Raw genomic sequence first — 16,420 nt, 5'->3', positions numbered from 1 at the left:
AGTCCCATTCTCTTTTTAAGTTAGGAACTTATTCTCCAGATAAAGGCTTACTGTGAAGCCTAAAATATAAAATAGATAAATAATGACCTGCTGTGACTGAAGTCAGACAGAGGGGTAGAATTCCAAGGGTTCCAAGGAGCACAGTTTGAAAAAAAGCACTGCAAAAGATGAAGAGCTTAACAGCTTCTTTTAAAAATAAATCCCAGTTGTCTGTAGCTTGATGGTGGTGGTGAATACACAAGCCTGCACGTGTGATTAAAGTACATAGAGCAAACTATGCACATACACACACACATACATGTGAAACTGGTGAGGTCTGAATAAGGTTGGCGGATTCTATCAGTGTCCATTTCCTGACTGTGATATTGTTTTAATGCTACAGGCTTGGAAATTGTTACAGTTGGGGAAAACTGGGTGAAGCATACAGAGTTTCCATTATTTCTGCCAACTGCATATAAGTCTACAATTACCTTAAAATAAAAATCTTCGTTAAAAAATAAATAAAAACCACAGTGTAGATTTCTTTTCCTGTTGTTTTCCTCCTCCCCAAATCTCAGAAAGGTCTAATAAAAACCTACCTATGACCAAGAGCTGAGATTCTTTATCATCCATATTATTGGACGTAGACAGGTATATCAGGAAACCTTCAGGTATAAGTAGCAGATAATGCATGCTGACCCAACTGACTTTAGCAATAAGGAAAATACAGTGCATTATATCATGAGAGGTCTTGAGTAGGGTAGTCGTAGGTCAATTGACTCACCAACTCAACATCATCATCAAGGGCCCACATTCCCTGTCATTTGCAGCAAATATTAATAAGTTTTGTCCTCAGGCTAACTTTGTCACAGTTTCAAGCTGGTTGTTATCATGCCATATTCCCCATGCAGATGCAGAAATTATTTCTTTTCACAAGTCTCATTTTCACAGCAGGGAAAACATTTACAAGTCTTTCTAGTCATTCTCTTTGCCCACTTATTTTTATTTACCAGGATCACATGACAAGCAGTTCCGTAGGTGGATCACTGGCCAGTGTGACAGGATTGCCATTATCCTTGGATGGAATCCCTGGGCGTGGGAGATGGTTGCATCTGAAAAAATCAGCACTTAGCCAGTAAGAGCCAAGGACAGACAGGGTGATGGATAGGCAATCCATTACCGAGGAGCGATAATAATGTGGAGTGAGAGTTGTTCTAAGAAGGTTCCCAGACATTTCTTTCAGCAGTACAGCCATGGAGTCTCCCAGAAAGCTTTGACACAAGCTCAGAAAGTGATGAAGGTGGAGTAGGTGCTAGACCCCACAGAACGAGTGAAACGCACACTTTTACAGCCAGTTCCTGATTCCACAGCATGGAGCCAAGGAGAATGGCTTTTCCCACAAGCCTTGGAGACATAACTAGGAGGAGAGCAGGGGATAGAGGTTGCTATAGCAGAAGCCCTGCTCATTATGATTGCTTTTTTAATTTACCCCAAATGTCTGACCTTCAAGCACAGCACCCAGTACAGCATTGTCATTGATTCTTTTCTTAAGGAATCACTTGTCATTGATTCCTTGTTGTGTAAAATATAACTCCTTGGAACAGGAGGAAGGGATTTAGGGATTTGAAGACCAGACCAGGGACAAGGAAAGCCTCTTATTCTGATGCCAGGTGAGGGGAGAGTCCAGGAGGGAACAGGAGTCAGAATGTGTTGGAAGATGTGAACATATTGCTGAGGGTGGAGGGGTACAAATGTGTTATTTTTACTTCCTCCCTCTCTGCAGTGTCAACCTAAGGAGGCAGGGACTCTGACATCTTCTCCCACACCTATCTGTATCCCCAATGCCTGTCATTTTGTACATGTAAATATTGATTTAATTAAAACTTTCTGTTTCTACTCCTATATTATAAAAACCTAGAAGGCCACGTTCTTGCTGGACCATAGCCTCAAGAAGAAAGGAAGGAAGCTAAATGTATTGCTCTCTCAAAGAATATTCAAAGATAGTCTTTGTATTTGTCATACTCCTTATTTATGTAGTCCTCTACCAGGACCTAAGCCCAGTGGAGACAGCCGCTCACAGCACCCCAGTCCCAGGGCAGCATATAATGGACAAGATGACACCATCCCATCAGGGAAAGCCTTCTTCATCCTTGTGCTTGAGTAAGCGTGGAGGTGCTAGGATTGGGGGCACAGCCATTATTTCCTGGTCTAAATCTTAACTGCTAAATTTAGACCTGAGCGCTACATCTGCAAGCTTAAAGGGCCTGGTGTCCACAGGCCAAAGGTTGTTCTCCCCAGAGTCTGGGCAGTGGGAAGCTGTGTGAACTGATGAATGAGCTCATCTAAATTTCAAAAGGATAGAAGAAAATGCTGTTCCTCTCCACTTTCCCACCCCACCCCCTTACTCAAAACTTTACAAAGGACCTTACAAATTTCCCCTCAAAGCCACAGAAGCAAAACTTTACAGGCCTCTCCTCTAGTTGCTCCTTTCCTCCTTTCTTTTCTTTCTCCATTTCTTCTCTTCCTTTCCCTTCCGCTCTGTTTCTTTTTGTCACTCTCTCTTTTTCCCCTGCTTCCTCAACTCTTCTTCCTCCTCCCTTGTTAAGGGGATACTTTGGAACTGGAAGTATATTTTACTGTTTAATGAAAACAATTATTTCTTTTTCATAGTGTTTTCTGATCCTTCATAGAAAACGACTCTTCTCTCTTAAATTGACTTTCATAATAATTCCCTGAAGATTAATGGATCGTATATGTGTGAATTTAGTATATTAAATGGAAAAATTATATTTAAAAACTAACATTTAAGCATTCTGGCCTCTATCATTTTAAAATGAGAGTTTAACTTGATGCCATTCATATTGGAATTCCTAAAATTACAACCATCATCTGTGTTTTACAGGCTTCCCTTATCTATCCAGACATTTCCTGTTCTGTTTTCTTTTTCTCCAGAGACCCATATCAACTTACTTATTGTTGGTTTGAGGTTTTATTGGGGAAGGAGAGGGACATGAAGGCTTTTTAAACTAACATGAATCCAAACTTTCCAGGAGAGGTGGAGAAAGGCATGAGATGTTGGCCCTGACCTAGGCTGGCATGTTTAATTTTGCTTGACTGAGTTCACTTCAGAATGTAAACATCTTCCTGCTTAATTAATTTTAAATTTCTCAAATTTGTTTTCCAGAATTCAGTGTGCCCATCTGCAAGTATGTATTGCCACATTTGTGCATAATATCACCAGTTCTCAAAACCTAAGCCCACACACAGATCTGAGGCCAGCAATGCCAGTTAACGCTCATATAGAACTTCCACGTGCCAGGCATTATATGAAGTTCTTCAGATCTATCAAGTCATTTAATTCTTCGACAACCTTACGAGGTAGGTGACTTAGTCTGCTGGGGTTGCCTGAACAAAATACCATACAAACAGACATTTATATTTTCACAGTTTTAAAGATGGGCAGTGCAAAGGTTAAGGTGCCAGCAGCAGCACTGGTGTCTAGTGAGCTGTCCCTTGCCATGGCAGTCACTAGAAGGTGGCAGCCCTTTTAACTGGGTGCTCCCACGGCCTTTCCTCCATGCTTGTGTAGAGAGGAAAAGTGAGCAAGCTTCCTAGTGTCTTTTATTAAAAGACACCAATCGTATCCCATCAGGGCCCCACCCGTGGGATTTCATTTAACCTTAATTATGTTCTTAGGGGTCTCATGTCTAAATACTACTCTGGAGTTTAGGACTTCAGTATATGAATTTGTGGGGAACACAAGCATGCAGTCCATAACAGTAGATCATGTTCTCCATATTTTTCAGATTAGGAAACTGAGGTTCACCAGGTTGAGTAATTTGCCCAAGGTCACAGAGGTAGCAAAAGGCAACACTGGGATCTGAACTGCAGCATCATGCTCTTAGCCACTGTGCTGTGCTATCTCTCATCACCTAGCATGAATCTTAATGTACTGTCTAACAACTGCAACCCCTAGTAGAACTTTAAACCTGTCCTATAGTGACCACAGCTTTGCTATGCTTTCTAAAAAGGCTTCCTGGAAGGGAAATAATCCCTCACTATTGCAGAGGAGAGTGAAAAAGCTGGCTTAAAACTCAACATGCAAAAAACTAAGATCATGACATCCGCTCCCATTCAGTTCAGTTCAGTTCAGTTCAGTTGCTCAGTCGTGTCCGACTCTTTGCAACCCCATGAATCGCAGCACGCCAGGCCACCCTGTCCATCACCAACTCTCGGAGTTCACCCATGTGCATCGAGTCTGTGATGCCATCCAGCCATCTTATCTTCTGTCGTCCCCTTCTCCTCCTGCCCCCAATCCCTCCCAGCATCAGGGTCTTTTCCAGTGAGTCAACTCTTCACATGAGGTGGCCAAAGTATTGGAGTTTTAGCCTCACCATCAGTCCTTCCAATGAACACCCAGGACTGATCTCCTTCAGAATGGACTGGTTGGATCTCCTTGCAGTCCAAGGCACTCTCAAGAGTCTTCTCCAACACCACACTTCAAAAGCATCAATTCTTCGGTGCTCAGCTTTCTTCACAGTCCAACTCTCACATCCATACATGGCCACTGGAAAAACCATAGCCTTGACTAAATGGACCTTTGTTGGCAAAGCAATGTCTCTGCTTTTGAATATGCTATCTAGGTTGGTCATAACTTTCCTTCCAAGGAGTAAGCATCTTTTAATTTCATGGCTGCATTCACCATCTGCAGTGATTTTGGAGCCCCAAAAAATAAAGTCTGACACTGTTTCCCCATCTATTTCCCATGAAGTGATGGGACCAGATGCCAAGATCTTCGTTTTCTGAATGCTGAGCTTTAAGCCAGCTTTTTTGCTTTCCTCTTTCACTTTTATCAGGAGGCTTTTTAGTTCCTCTTCACTTTCTGCCATAAGGGTGGTTTCACCTGCATATCTGAGGTTATTGATACTTCTCCCAGCAATCTCGATTCCAGCTTGTGCTTCTTCTAGCCCAGCGTTTCTCATGATGTACTCTGTATATAAGTTAAATAAGCAGGGTGACAACATACAGCCTTGACGTACTCCTTTTCCTATTTGGAACCAGTCTGTTGTTCCATGTCCAGTTCTAACTGTTGCTTCCTGACATGCATATAGGTTTCTCAAGAGGCAGGTCATGTGTCTGGTATTCCCATCTCTTTCAGAATTTTCCACAGTTGATTGTGATCCACACAGTCAAAGGCTTTGACATAGTCAATAAAGCAGAAATAGTCCCATTACTTCATGGCAAATAGATGGGGAAACAATGGAAACAGTGACTTTATTTTCTTGGCCATCAAAATCACTGCAGTTTGTGACTACAGCTATAAAATTAAAAGACGCTTGCTGCTTGGAAGAAAAGCTAGGACCAACCTAGACAGCATATTAAAAAGCAGAGATATTACTTTGCCAACAAAGGTCCATATAGTCAAAGCTATGGTTTTTCCAGTAGTCATGTATGGATGTGAGAGTTGGACCATAAAGAAAGTTGAGTGCCAAAGAATTGATGCTTTTGAACTGTGGTGTTGGAGAAGACTCTTGAAAGTCCCTTGTACTGAAAGGAGATCCAACCAGTCCATCCTAAAAGAAATCAGTCCTTAATATTCATTGGAAAGACTGTTACTGAAACTCCAATACTTTGGCCACCTAATGCAAAGAACTGACTCATTAGAAGAGACCCTGATGCTAGGAAAGAGTGAAGGCAGGAGGAAAAGGAGACAATGGAGGATGAGGTGGTTGGATGGCATCACCGACTCAATGGACATGAGTTTGAGTAAGCTCTAGGAGTTGGTGATGGTCAGGGAAGCCTGGCAAGCTACAGTCCATGGGGTCACAAAGAGTCAGACATGACTGAGCGACTGAACTAAACTGATTATTATTTTATTATAAATAGATTTCTTTATTATCAAACTTATAGAAATAACATGTAGTTACTACAATCTATTTCTTTAAAATGCTTGTACATCTTAGTGAAGCATCTAGTGAAGTCTTCCTGTTTGTTTATATTTATATAAACTGGTTATAAACATAATCGGTTGTAGTATTTTAAAGATTCCGTTACTTTTTAAGAACTTAAAGCTTTTTAATCCAAATTTCTATGCAGAAAAGTGGAACATTATAAATTGTTGAGACTACCCTGGCAATTCTTACCAATCAGTGAAGAAACTCCCTTACACTAACTTACAGACTTTGCTTGTTCAATTCAAATATGTATTGAGGGGAATCTGATTACCTTATTGGCAACAGCCCTAGGGTTTTTAATGGAAGTTGAGAGGGAGAGACAGTGCATTGGATAAAAGCTAAGATTCTATTATAGAATCTGGCTATCCAGGTCTGAATCCTAACTCTGCCATGTGAGCTCTGCTGTGTCCTCAGTTTCGCTTTCCTCATTTATAAGATAAAGCTAATAGTAGCTTTTACCTTATATGAGCATTAATTGAGAGAATCCATAAATGTAATTAAACTGTCTGGCTCACTAAAAAATCCATTTCCCTCACATTACTGAGGTATAATTGACATATCACATTGTATAAGTTTAAAGTATACCATATAATGATTTGATATATGTATATATTGCAGTATGAATACCACAAGGTTAGTTAACACTTCTGTCACCTCACATGGTAACAATTATGTATATGTGCATGTGGTAAGAGCTTTTAAAATAAAGTATTGTTAACCCTAGTCACCATGCTGTACATTACAGCCCAGGAACATATTCATCTTACATTTGGAAGTTTATACCCTTTCACCACCTTCTTCCATTTCTCCTCTACCCTCACCCCCAAGCCTGACAACCACTAATCTACTCTGTTTCTATGAACTTGTTATTTTTTAAAAAATTCTACATATAAGCAAGATCATACAGTATTTATCTTTGTCTGATTTATTTTACTTAGCACAATGACCTCAAAAACAAACTTCTTTTAAATTTTAAAATTTTAAAAAGAATGTTTTATACTTTTCAAAAAATTCCCCAAATCCTCTAGCAGGAAGAGACGTAATGAATGTTAAATGAAAGAATTACAAATGTCTCGAGAGCTCAATATCCCGCCAAGACCATTCTCAGTATTACTAGTTTCACCAGGAAATAGTGGAAGCCTCCTACTAGGGTGAAACAGGGCCTCACACAGGCAAGAGCCTTCTAGACCACAAAGCTTGCTCTTAAACCACAGCCACATACCCCAACCTCACATGAGACTTGGGGAGGAGCTCTGGCTTGGTTTCCATGATAAACAGGTCTGCACCTGTGTAACTCTTGTGAATTTTTTGACATAAATGTGCATGTGTGCTGGGTCTTTTTTGGAGAAGACATTGTGATGTGGGGCATTGATCTTCAGAATCTGCTTGAAACTAGTTATTTCAGTTATTAGAGTGAATTAAAATTACTAAGCCCTACATAAAATACATTTTGGCCAGCTGAGCCTAATTTTAGATTGTTGGTATTGATACCCATCAGCACAGTTACCACCCCCGCAGACTCTATAGCATCTGTTTGCCTCTATTAATATGGATGGAAGTTCTTTGTGTGTGACTTGAGAACAGACCCCCCACTGATGTTGCTGGAACAGCCAAGAACCATGAAGGTTCGAGGGGTGGTACAGATTGTTTTCCCCACCTAGATCTTTGAACTTGGTTTTAAGCCCCAAGGTTTAGAAAGATGAAAGTCAGAAGCTGGGAAAACTATTCACAAGAAACATTTATGATTCTCAGTCCAGAGCACCACTCATTCAGATCCCAGGTCACAAAGCAGAGCACAGAACTGGAGGGAAGAGGCCATTTTCCCTGCTTGCTCAGGAAATATTCTGCTCTAACAACTCAAAGGCTAGCTGACTTTGGCAGCACTGGGAGAGACTGTGGACTTGGCACCATCAGTGCTGATTTCATGATGGGCAGTGACAGTACTGATGCTTTCCAAGTGGCCCTGCAGGAAGCAGACCTGGAGGAGCCAGAGCAGAAGAGAAAGGACCGGGTGGACCTGTGTGGTTTCAGCAGCTGGTTTGTAAGCATGAATGACACATCCTGTTGGGGACGCCCAGAAAGAGCGGCAGGACACTGAGGTCAAGCTGAGATCCTGTTGTTACCTTTGTAATTTGGACATCAAAAGGAAACATAACCTGATTTTACATAGTCTGGGAGACCTGAACAGACTGTAATGAAACTGCAATTGCAATTAATAGACTACTTTATTAATAACTTAATTTCATGGAATAATTAGTGGCTTATGCTAAAACAAGATTGGTGACTTTTCAGTACAATAAAACAAGGAAATTATAGGCATTTTCAAAATGTTTATGAATCGGAAAAATTGAGACACAGGCAAAAAATCTGAATTAGGTTAAACAAAAAGAGAAAAACACAGAGCTTAGAAAGAATGGGACCTGCTTCACGAACAGATTACCGCAAGTTCCAGCATTCCATTTCAGGAAGAGTTCAGAAGTAGAAATTTGAATAGAAGATGGACTGAGTGCTTGTCTTGGATATTTGCATGCCACTCTACTTAAGGCTGAGAAAATATCAGTTGTTCCCATCAAAGGGTGAGGGGTTGATGGACATGGGTACCTTTGTTACCACTGCTGACCCCAGGGCATCCTTAGCTTTTGAGCCACTGCCAAACCTGCCTTGTAACCACCAGAGGACACATGGCATTGGTTTCCTCTCCTCCAGGTGAGAACCACCTGGTGTGCAAACATTGGATCCAACAGGAGGCATGGCTACAGCAGTAGACCAGTCCTACAGAACCTCCACACACTCCCTATCGACTGGCATCCTGCTTTGAGTTTCAAAGCAAAACACCTTCTAGCAAGCTCTGTTGTTACAGCAGCTTCCCTGAGAACAGGAACCAAGCAAGCACTCAGTGGTAGCCCAGCTTGACCATCTCATATTGTCTCTTTACCTCTAACAACTGAGCTTTAACTGCTTATCCTTCAGCTCTCAGCTGGTAAGTCACTTCCTCAGAGAAGCCCTCCCTGACTAGGTTAGAACTGTCATTGCCCTCTTTACTTTTTTGTAATTAATTAGTAATGACATAATCATGTATATAATTACTGCAGATAATATGAACAAGGATCATGGCTATATTGTTCACTCATGGACCCTCAATGCTGGCATACAGTACATAAAAAATACTTGTTGCATGAATGAATGTTGGTGTCATCTGCAAGACTTCCCCTACATGGCTTAAGGATTCAGCTAAAGCTCTTGGTGTTTTACCTCATTCGCCTCACTTCTATTATTTATATTTTTAATTACTTGTTTTTAATATTAGATATTAGGTGAATACATGGTCATTGTAAAAAAAATCTAAATAGCACATATACACACTTATGAAAGTTATGTGTTAGTCACTCAGTCATGTCTGACTCTTTGTGACCCCATGGACTGTAGCCCACCAGGCTCCTCTGTCCAAAGGAGTTTTCTAGGCAAGAATACCGGAGTCAGTTGCCATTTCGTCCTCCAGAGGATCTTCCTGACCCAGGGATAGAACCCAGGTTTCCCACATTGAAGGCAGATTCATTATCGTCTGGGCCACTGGGGAAGCCCTCTGTATATGTAAGTTATGCCGCAGTGAATAAATAAATAATTAAAATTTTCTTTTTTAAACTACCATTCAGCTTCATAATTCCATACCAACCCAGCCTTATTCCTTTTCCCAGTCATAAAAGCACTGTGCAGAGTTTCATGTGCAGACTTCCAGATCTTCTTCTGTATTTTTTTCATACATGTGTGGTTTCATACACATATATTCATATAGATATTCATATATACAACGTACTCATACATTGAGAGTATTTCGGTCAGAGTCGAAAATACTCTACAGAAGCCATCCTAGGTATTGCAGAGGGACTTTAAATAGGCGATGGAAGAGTTGAGAGGCCAGAGAAGAGCGGGAAGCCACTATCAGCTCTGGGGCTAGAGAGATGAAGAGAGAAGGCAATTACAGGAGCCCTGGTTCTGGGGCTGCTTGGGAGACCTGGGATCCACGACAGCACTTCCAGGAGAAGTCAGGCCCCGTGGAGAGAGGGTTGTACAGCAGGCTCTGGAGACATGGACCTGACACTGCCAGACACACAGATCTGAAGCAGAGGAAAGGGGAAGAGATAACCTGGCTTCTGCCCTCTTATTTTCCGGTGTTCCATCACTGGCTCTCTTGGACCAGGTCCATAAGCAAGCCTGGGACAAGTAACTCCAAGGGATGCAAAACTCAAGATTGAGGATGGTAGAGAATAGATCTGAGAGCAAACAGACAAAAGACCAACATGCATAGCTTAAAATAAATTACACAAATAGCATCATGGTATGTGCAGTGTTCTAAATTTATCATATCGTTTTTGTAGGGACAAAACCTGGATGAAATGAACATTGAGAGCAGGCTTGACCTGCAAGATCGAGGATACAGCAGCAGAGCACAGAGGTAGGCGGCAGAAGACAGATGTGTTGTTACAGGAGAAATGCACTCTCAGCTAAAGGAAAGGTCGGTCACAAACAGCAGCTCCAAGGACTGGTGAGGGTGCAGGTCTTGTTCCAAGGTAACCAGGTCTGACCTGCTCTGCAGAGAGTGGAAAGAAGGCAGGGTTATAGACTGCTTATTGTCCATGAGTAGGCTCAAGATTCAGAGATTTCACAGCCTGGAAGGAGCTTAGGTCTCTCAGCTCAGCTCATAATTGCTGCAGAATAAGGAACCGAAAAAGCAGAGAAGTGAAGTGATAGGCCCAGGCAGGCCAAAAGACCACAAGCCTATTTTTTGTCATTTTGGGGCTTGAAGGGCATGATATGGGGGAGGTGTTGAGGGCCAGTTTAGCACACATGCCTCGTCTTCCGGCTGGGAGTCACTGAGCAGTCCAACAGAGAAGGTCTGGCAAAAAACAAGGAATTGTAGAAGCAATTACTCCAGGATGACCTATTTTGTAGACAATGCTAGGTACCTGGCATGTCTTATTAGGGAATTCACCAAAAAAAAGAGGTATTTTCCTTAGAAACTCTTCCAGCCTCCAAAATCTGTTTCTAATTGCCTTTGGCAGAACCTCCAGTCTGTTCTAGGCCCTGTGCTAGACAGATGAATCTAGGTGCAATAATGGATGAAGAAGGCATGTACTTCTAGGATTTCTTAGTCTCACAGGGGATCAGCAGTGGATAAGAATGATTGTGATATGATATGATAAATTTAATAATGTCTGTAGCACAGAAGAGGAAGTGAGTAATTGCTGAGGGACAGGAACCCGGGGAGGTAGGCAGAGAAGGCGTCACAAAGGTGACAGAGAAGGTATAGAAGCAAGAATAGGAGCTCTTCAGGCCTCCAACTCCATTTTTAAATTAACAGCATTAAATCAACCTTCTCTAAAACACCACTGTTAATTCTTCAACGATTTACAAAGCAACAGTTCTTACTCCATCTACCTCTCATTACATAATGGAAACCACACACACACACATATATATACACCATTTTTGAAAGTAAATGATAGATAAAGTGAGTCCACTGGCCCCATCAACTAGGGTCAGCAGGGCCAGACTGACCTTCAGAGACACTGTGGACTGAGAAGTTGACACTGGCCACATGTAATCAAATATCCAAGCAATGCCTTCAGTCAAATGCCTTTAAGGCAGTCCAGCAAAGTTCTGACTTTTCCTACAACAACACATTTTATATGTTTTTGAAACTATCAAATAACCACTTACTACCATAAAAGTCCCCCCCCCCATTATTTTGGTGCCTCTGCTTTGAAAATGAAAATGAAGTCTCTCAGTTGTGTCCAGCTCTTTGCAACCCTATGGACTATAGCCCACCAGGCTCCTCCGTCCATGGGATTTTCCAGGCAAGAATACTGGAGTGGGTTGCCATTTCTTCAGGGAATCTTCCCGACCCAGGGATTGAACCCAGGTCTCCTGCATTGCTGGCAGACATTTTACCATCTGAGCCCCTATGCTGTTACCCAAACATGCATTTGGCCTGCCTGTGAGTGATCCTACCTTGAGGAGAGCCCTCTTCCACTCTAAGACACCCCAGGTGGGGTCAGCCTCATCAAGTTCCCATCCCTGTTCTCAACTAAGTGGACCTAAAGCTGTTCTTTCACTTCCTCAAACAGCACATGCATAAAGATTTCATTCTTCATCCCCTTCTGTCATTAAATACTCACCTTGCAAACTCAGGAAGGCCCAGTGGTCTGGTTAACCAGAAAGAAATGCTGATGTGAGATGCTATTAGCAGCTCTTAGCTATTCCTAGCCAAAGGAAGGCTGTGTTACAGTGCAGCATTTATGAGCACAGGCTTTTGAAACAGACATGATTGGGTCCAACACTTACTCTTTCACTTCACCGTGTGATCTTGGGCAGTTTACTTTACACCGGTAAGCCCAAGTTTTATCTTCTATAAAATGTGCTTAATAATAGCACCTGCCTCATGAGGTCATTCTTTCAACAAGTATTTAATATACTCCGACTCTGTGCCAGGCACTGTGCTTGAAGAGGGAGATTCAGCAATGAACAAACAAAAATCCCCACCTTAGAGCTTACATTTTAGTGGAAGAAGCTAAACAACACAAATAAATAAATATACGATATACTATGCTGAAAGGGGCTCAGGAACATTGAGGGTGTTGCTGTTTTTGATGGAGTGAGCAGAAGAGCCTGAGTGAGGAGGGGATGCAGGGGATGGAGAGTGGCAGGTGGACGTTCAAGGGGCAGTCTTCCAGCCTAAGGGAACAGCCTGAGCAGAGGCCCTGAGACAGGAGCAGGCCTAGCACGTTTAAGGAACAGTGAGTCTGGCTGGAACCGACTGAGGGTGGGGACAGAGGAGGGAAGTTAGGTCAGACAGTATTAGAGCAGAGGAGTGGCATTTGCTGACTCCTATTTGAATAGGATCGTTGGGCTTTGGGGTTGAAAAGGACTTAGGAGGGCAGGGCTGGAAGCTGGGAAACCGGTTAGGAAACTCCTCCAGAGATCCTGGAGAGAGATGAGCATACTCCATCCTCACCTTGGCGCCTGACCCCAACCGACTCTGGATTAGAATACGATTCCACACATGCACATCTGGCAAGGGAAGAGCTCAGCTTTGTTCTCCTTTCTGCATCGTTGTCAGTCAACCCATCTTATAGCCTTTCCTTAATCACCCTGCTTTCAATCTTCTTCCTCTTGTCTTCTCTCTCTGCTTCCTCCTCACCCTGCTGTCTGCCTTTTTCTCACTCTTATGAATGGTCTGTTTTTTTAGGGCACAGTTTGGGAGGGAGGTTGTTCTGTCTTGGGGAGAGAGCAGTGTGGCTCTTGGCCTGTGGTTCCATGGGGCATATGAGAAGGGTAAGGGATCAGATTAAGGGTGACAGGCACTCAAGGTGCCCAAAGAGACAGCTGTGCCATGAAGATCATACCAGTGTCACAGGAGGAGCTTTTGTTGCCTGGTCAGAGTTCAGCTAGGAAAAATGAAGCTTCTGCGTGTTTTATGTACTTCCTAAATGTTCAATAATGCAGGCAGTTAGAGGCTGATCACCATTGGATAGACCAGGAGAGCAAAGATCCAAAGGCCATTTTCAAGAAATCACAAATTATGGGGGTTCTAGAGAAGCCACCACAAATAACCTCATAGCCTTCAGTGCCAAAGCAAGCAGTTCTCAGAAGGAACCTCAGTGATACTAGCCACTAACTTCATGTCACAATACCAAATGTTACTGCAGGTAGTAGGGATTTTCCTAGAAGCCATTTCGATGGTGAGACTAATAGCCATGACTTAACTCTGCACAGAATTGTCTGAAAAATCACATATCCCACTAAATCCAAACTCAGTGTGTCCCCAACTCAACTTCCCCTTAGCCAGAGACCCAGGATGCCCGTGGCCACTCTAATCCCCCCAACAAGCTGGCAGAAGGGAAGTCAGCATGTAGCAAGACAGCGTTTTTAATTGTCTTAAAATATCTTACTTTTGCTAATTTTATGAAAACATATGAGCCTGTGCACACATTGCTAGGCTCTCCTAGGGCCCTGGAAGATGTGCTGCAAGCAAGACTCCTGGAGATTAAGCTTCTCTTGGAAAATCTGCCTCTGTCTAGAAAAGAAGTAATTTACCTTCACTGACCAGAGAGCTGATCATAAGAAGTGGCTTTGGACCAGTGTGAAGGGTTTCCTTGGGTTTCGTTTGTAGCAGGAATGTTTTATTTAGCTTGGGAGTTGCTAATAACACTACTAGATTGTTTATTAAATTAATACAAATTTGAATTAGTAGATCATGAGCCACTTCATGTAGCCTTCACACTCAGACCTTTGAATCACTCCCTTTTTGGTCAGCACGCCCCTTGCTTGCCTGTTCTACAAATAGGTATTGAGGGCATCCTCCGTGCTAAGCTCACAATGGTGAGGACAGTCAACATGAACTCTGCCTTGATGGGGCTGTAAGGAGAAAAGTAATCAGCTAATCAGCCAAGTCTCTAATTACAGGACTAGGAAGGAAACGTTCAGGGTCCTACTAAGAGTGTAGGATGAGAAAGCCTAGTCTAGTGGAGGTGACAGGAAAGACTGAAGGATTCCTTCTTTCAACAGTTATTTTTGAATACCTACTCTGTTCACTCAGTGCTAAGGGCCAGGATAATGGTAAGCAGGAATTGCAGCTTCCGTATCTCCCTCCACCTCTCTCTCCAGGGGAAGGCACTTTCACAGAATCAGGTTGCACCTATCTGTAAATGACCATCTGATGGTGGCCTCCGTGAAAGCATGATGCAGAATATGTGGGCCTGTGTGCAGAGGGTTGGTACAATAGGACAGGCTTTTTGAAGGGGCCACAGCGCACTGAGAGCCAGAAGCAGAGTTAACTGATGGATGAGAAAGCGGAAGGGCTTAAGGACATTCTTCTAAGCAAAAGGAACTGTACGAGGAAAGTCCTGGGGACAGGACTTAGGACAGAGCACATGGGAAAGAGAAAGACGAACGGAGACCAGTGTGGCTGGGACAGCTCCGAGGGAGGGCAGGTATGCCTACATGTGGCTGGAAAGATAGAACAGATTCATATGCCTGACACAGAGGGGAGCCAACAACAAAATAAATGAATAAAGGAACAAATAAAACCAAACAAATACAAACACGTAGATACAGAGAACAGAGCAGAAGGGAAGAGGGGAATGGGGGTGGGGCAGGGGTGAAATGGGCAGAGGCAATCCACATCTGGTGACAGATAGAAACAAAATCTTTGGTGGTGGCATGCTGTAGTGTATACAGAAATAGAAAAATATTGTTGTACCATGAAGCTTATATAATATTATAAACCAATGTTGTTGCTGTTGTTCAGTCATCCAGTCGTGTCTGACTCTTTGTGACCCCATGGTCTGCAGCCCGCCAGGCTCTTCTGTCCATGGGATCCTCCAGGCAAGAATACCAGAGTGGGTTGCTATTTCCTTCTCCAGAGGATCTTCCTGACCCAGGGATGGATGCCTGGTCTCCTGTGCTGCAGGCGATCTCCTGCAATGCAGGTGGATTCTTTACTGACTGAGCCACCAGGGAACCCCAGTGTTCCCTTAATAAAAAAAGTTCTTAAACCTTAAAAATAAATAATGAGTTAATAAATAAATCTGAAGTTTCTGAGGAGTGAAGAAGCATGGCCCAATTGGCACTTAAAAGGTTTCTCTGGCTGCAGCAAGAATATTGGATTACAAGGGATGCTTTGCCAGTAGCTGCATCTTAATTACTTCCCCCTTTCTCACTTTCCTTTCCAGTAGCCGCAGAGATTCAAATAAATGCATGCCTGATATGCAGTTCAAAGCTCCCTAACACTGAAGGGCTGGCTGCGTAGCCTGGAGAAGAGCACATTGCCTTCAGTCAGGCAGATGCACTTTAGACCTCCCCTCCACCTCCAGTCCACTGGGGGGGGGCCAGACAAGTCATTTTCCCTCCCTAAAACCCACTCTCCACCTAGTCTACAAAGTGGAAGGACAATGTCTACTCCACTGAACGGAATGAGTAACAGAAAAACTGTGTGCAAGTTACCTGGCATTGGCAGAACTCAAGACCTGTCAGCTGTTATTGGAAGTAACTGCAAGATGGTTACGATAGTACGAGTAAGATTTCTAACCAAAAATTGTACTAGTAAAAGCCCGGGATTACAGCATGTTCTTGCCTATTGAAAAATATATAGGGTTTCACTGGTGGTCCAGTGGTTTAGGATCCGCCTGCCAGTGCTGGGAACATGGGTTCAATCCCTGATCTGGGAAGATCCCACATGCTCTGGAGCAACTAAGCCCATGTACCACAGCTACTGAGCCTGTGCTCTAGAGCCGAGAGCTGCGATTACTGAAGCCTGTGCGCCCTAGAGCTCATACCCTGCAACGAGAGAGGCCACCACAGTGAGAAGCCTGCATTCTCAACAAGAGAGTAGCTCCTGCTTGCCACAGCTAGAAAAAGCCATCCCACAAAAACAGAGAGCCAACAAAGCCCCCCCAAAAAATGTTTAAAGATTCCTCTATGTCTTAAAA

The 16,420-nt window shown here is 43.0% G+C and overlaps 1 long non-coding RNA gene across 3 annotated transcripts in view; it reads left to right on the top strand.

Annotated features, from left to right (window-relative positions):
- LOC138439360 (uncharacterized) overlaps positions 1–16,420 on the top strand; it is a 70,605-nt gene that overhangs the window by 29,932 nt on the left and 24,253 nt on the right. The window contains exons 3-4 of one of the 3 annotated variants that reach the window (XR_011256692.1): positions 3,164–3,357; positions 10,310–10,386. This is a non-coding gene — a long non-coding RNA (uncharacterized lncRNA). The remainder of the gene's footprint in view (positions 1–3,163; positions 3,358–10,309; positions 10,387–16,420) is intronic. The other 2 variants (XR_011256691.1, XR_011256693.1) reach the window with 2 other exon arrangements.

Source organism: Ovis canadensis, chromosome 4 (assembly GCF_042477335.2).
Source record: "Ovis canadensis isolate MfBH-ARS-UI-01 breed Bighorn chromosome 4, ARS-UI_OviCan_v2, whole genome shotgun sequence".
In the NCBI taxonomy this organism is placed as follows: domain Eukaryota; kingdom Metazoa; phylum Chordata; class Mammalia; order Artiodactyla; family Bovidae; genus Ovis; species Ovis canadensis.
This window is presented reverse-complemented; position numbering and strand designations above follow the sequence as displayed.